Here is a 4,361-nt window from a genome sequence, read left to right as displayed (position 1 = left end):
ACGTATCCAAGTTTTTGGGGAGAGACACCGGCTATAAGATACCTTGCAGAGATGCACCCAAACCCTTACCCGGTACAAAATCATTTTTCAACATTTCGGTAGCTACCATGACTGATGCGGCAGCTACCCTCGGGGTTGGAACACACTTCCCTTCTGGAATTTTCTCTACCGATACCGTGTCAAAAACCTGATAAACCCATGGCCCCTTGTCGTCCTCGAACTCTATGAACGGAACAATGGCATCGCTGGGAACACACCAATTGTCTTCGCCGTGCACAATGATTTCCTGTCTATCCCATTCAAACTTGACCATTTGATGCAGAGTATGCGGGACCGCTTGTCACACCTCCTTTTTCCGCCCCCGCGAGGGGCGTAGGAATTTTTTCCAATTAAAGGACAATCAAAACGAGATTTGTTTATTTATTTCAGAGTCACCACTTGGGAGATTTAGGGTGTCCCAAGTCACCAATTTTAATCTCGAATCGAGGAAAAGAATGACTCCATATTACAGTCTGCGTACCAGAAATCCGGATAAGGAATTCTGTTAACCCGGGAGAAGGTGTTAGGCATTCCCGAGTTTCGTGGTTCTAGCACGGTCGCTCAACTGTCATATTTGGCTTGATTATCTGATTTAATACATGTTGAACCTATGTGCAAAATTTAACTTTTAACCGCTTTTATCATTATTCTTATTATTATTTTATACAAGAATTGCAACGTCGAGAAAACGCATCTCGAACCACGTCACAACCAGTGTACACGTGATTTGTTGACGCATTTTGACTCCGTCAAGATCGGGATTTGGGTTACATAAATGCACACCCATATTTAAGAAAATAACCTTATTAAATATGCACCAAAAGACTACGCGTTATTATACTTTTAGGTAGGACCGTGAAATTTATTAAACGGTCCATCCCGGGATCTAAGTATTTTTTTTAAAAAACAAAATAAAATAAATAAATGAAATTGGAGAATCCTGCAAATTTTTGTATTGTTTACATCTATTTATTTTTAGCGAAATCCTTCCTTATTTTATGAATATCTATTAATGACTACATTTTTATTATTACTAAGTTTGTCTATAAATATAAAATCAATCTCTATATACTTAAAAATAAAATATTAAATAGAAGAGAAAAACAAATATTAACGGAAAGTAATATTACTAAAATTATAATTATAAATGCAACATGGAATTGTAAAATAATTTTTTTTTAAAAAAAAAACTAATTATCCCATAATCGGATTAAAAATCATATTGTTAGATGACTTGAGCTATTGAAATTAATTATTTACAAATACTGAAAATTAGAAATAATCTTGATTACTAAACCGTAATTCTAAAAATTAAATAATTTAACCTTAACTAACCTTGTTTTAATTCAAATGCTGTCCTAATACTTGATTCGCAAAATTAATTCATGTTTTAACTGAATTTAGCTACATGATTCCGATTAACTTAACATTAGCGATACTAAAACCCTTATGAATAAGGAACTTAATCAATTTTGCCAAACTGATTTAATAAAGCCATTTTTACGTTATTTTCTTCTATTTTAATTATTTGACAGTTTAATCAGTAATGAACATGCTTAAATATATACTACCTAATAATCAGGTTAAAGCAAAGCATTATTTAATGCATCGCTACAATATGCCTAATTTATGCAAAACAACGGCGATTTACAGAATAATAATACATGAAATAACCTAAATGCAATTAATAAAAAAAACTAAATTAAAAATTTAAACTTCCATTCTTCATTTTCAGCTAACAAAAGGCCAAAATTACAGTTGTGTACCTGGTATTGTCAATATAAGAAGAAGAAAGTCAATCACGTAGTACGTAACACAGCAACAACAATAATAACTAGCAATCCAGTCAACAGAAATCTCAGTGATAGATTTGAAAATCAAAATAAAATTCAGAAACACCAACAACAAACAACGGACAGAAACCAAGGGAATTTTCAGATTTTGAAAGGCTAATTAATGTTTAACCCTTCTTTTCTAAACCCGTATATCAGAATATTTATCAAGTGTGTACTACTCTCTCTTCGAATTTCCAGCTCCTTTTTTATTTGTATTTTTTTTCTTTTCTTTTTCTTGAAAGTTTTAATATTTTTCGGAATTTTCTCTCTCTTAAATATTCAGCTATTTTTTTTTCTCTCTCTCTATCTGTCCCCTTTTAAATCTGATTCCAGTCCTCTATTTATTTCTCATCCCAAACCCTTTAATCAATTAACAAAACAACCACTTTCTCCTACCAAACCCATTATCTTCCCACTCATCCCCCACTACATTAAACAAATATATCAACCCCACCCCATTACATCTTGTCCCCCATGCCTAACATAAACAAATACAATATTCCCCTCCACTACATTATGTCTTGTCCCCCATTATATTAAACAATTATATCACCCACACCCCATTACATTTTGTCCTACATGCTTAACATAAAGAATTACAAAATGTACAATTCCTAAACTACGCCTCCGACCTTATTGCAATTACCATTTTACCCTTGAACGTACTGCGATTTACTAAACTATCCCATCTGCTATAACCAATCAATTAATCAAACTTAACCAAAATATAGCCAATATGACTAATTTCTAAACAAATTCAACAACAAATTCAAACTAAATGATGAACAACAAAGAAACAACTAAAATTATCTTGATTGAACAACATTTTTAACAACAAACAAACCTACTTTCAGATTCAACAACAACAACAAACAAGTATATTCAGATTTCTAAATTCAATAATCATTTGAACTTAAAATTAAATCTAACAACATTACAACCAACAATTTCTATATTAAACTTAAACAAGATCATGAGACAAACTCAAGAAATAATCATAAATGATAAACAATAAACAAGAAAATCAAACTTATACTAATTTCGGATTCAAGAACAATCAAACAAAGTATGGAACATAAATGAAAAGATTCAACAACAATAACAAGCAAGTTTTATTCAAATTCGAATTAAGCTTAAACAAAACAAATAAACATATTCAAATCACTAAACTTCAAATAATCAATTGATCTTTTTTAATTAACTCCAATAAAATTATAACAAAGATACATGATTCAAAAAATTAAAAACCAAAACATAACTTCTCATTAAATCACTAAATTAAAGACGAACTTTAAACAAAATGAACACGAATTTAATCTACAACAAACAACAGATTCAAACGATTTAAACTAACATTCTTTTATATTACCATTAAATCCTTTTAAATTAATAAAACAAACTGAAAAATATTTAATTGAATCTTCAACTTAAATCTTAACAACATTATAATTAAACTAATCAATTTTTATCTAAAAATAAATAAGAAAAATGAAACAAACTTATACTAATTTCAAATCTCAAAATATCAAACAAATTACGGACGAAATAAAACTTAGAACAACTAACCATAAATGACCAACGACAAACTTGAACGAACTTTAAACGAAACCAACGAAACTTTGACATAAACGAACTTGAAGACGACGAAGCGACAAGCTGCGATGGCAGCCATGACGAAAGAAAACGATGATGAAGGAGCTGGAATGCGGAATAGTGGCAGCAGCGCGAATGGAGAAGCAGCAGCGTGGAACAATAGCATCTATGGGGTCTGTTTGGACGTAGCGAAGAAGAAGCAGTAGCAGTCGACGGGGCAGCTGGAATGGAGCAGAAATAGCAGCAGCAGTCGCGTGGTCGCAGCAGCAGCATGGCGGAGCAGCGGGCAGCAGCAGCATGGCGAAGCAGTGGCGACGGGGTGGGTCATGTAGACGATGAAGAAGACGAAGCAGCGGCAACAGCTATGGGAGCTGGAAACGCAGCAACATGAAGTGAGGAAGAAGAAGCAGTGACGTTCAACGTGAACTTGAAGAAGAAGAAACCCTCGCGATCTTGAAGAAGAAGAAGAAACACGGGCAGCGGGTGTGTGCGTGTGTATACGTGAAGGAGAAGAGGCGGGGGAAGGGCAGCCATTGATGGGTTTGGAGGTTGGAGAAGATGTAGAGAAAGAAGGGGGGGGCGGATGGGATGAGTTTAGGTTTTTTTAGGTTTTTTTTTTTTTTGAAATGCAAGATAGGGGGTGTTGGGTTATGGATTGGGTCGACCCGGTTTGAAGTGGACCGGGTCATGAGAAGGTTGGACAATTTTTGGGCCTGTGGCTCACAATCGAAGAAGTGGCCCAATCCGATTTTTCTTTGTATTTTTGCCCTCTTTTCTTCTTTTATTTTTCTAAAACTAAATTATAAAAATTCTTAAATTATTATTAAGAACTAAATTAATTTATAATAGCGCAAATTAACTCCCAATAACAATTAACGCACAATTAAGTAATAA

The sequence above is a fragment of the Nicotiana sylvestris genome, chromosome 7, assembly GCF_000393655.2.
Source record: "Nicotiana sylvestris chromosome 7, ASM39365v2, whole genome shotgun sequence".
Lineage (NCBI taxonomy): Eukaryota > Viridiplantae > Streptophyta > Magnoliopsida > Solanales > Solanaceae > Nicotiana > Nicotiana sylvestris.
This window is presented reverse-complemented; position numbering follows the sequence as displayed.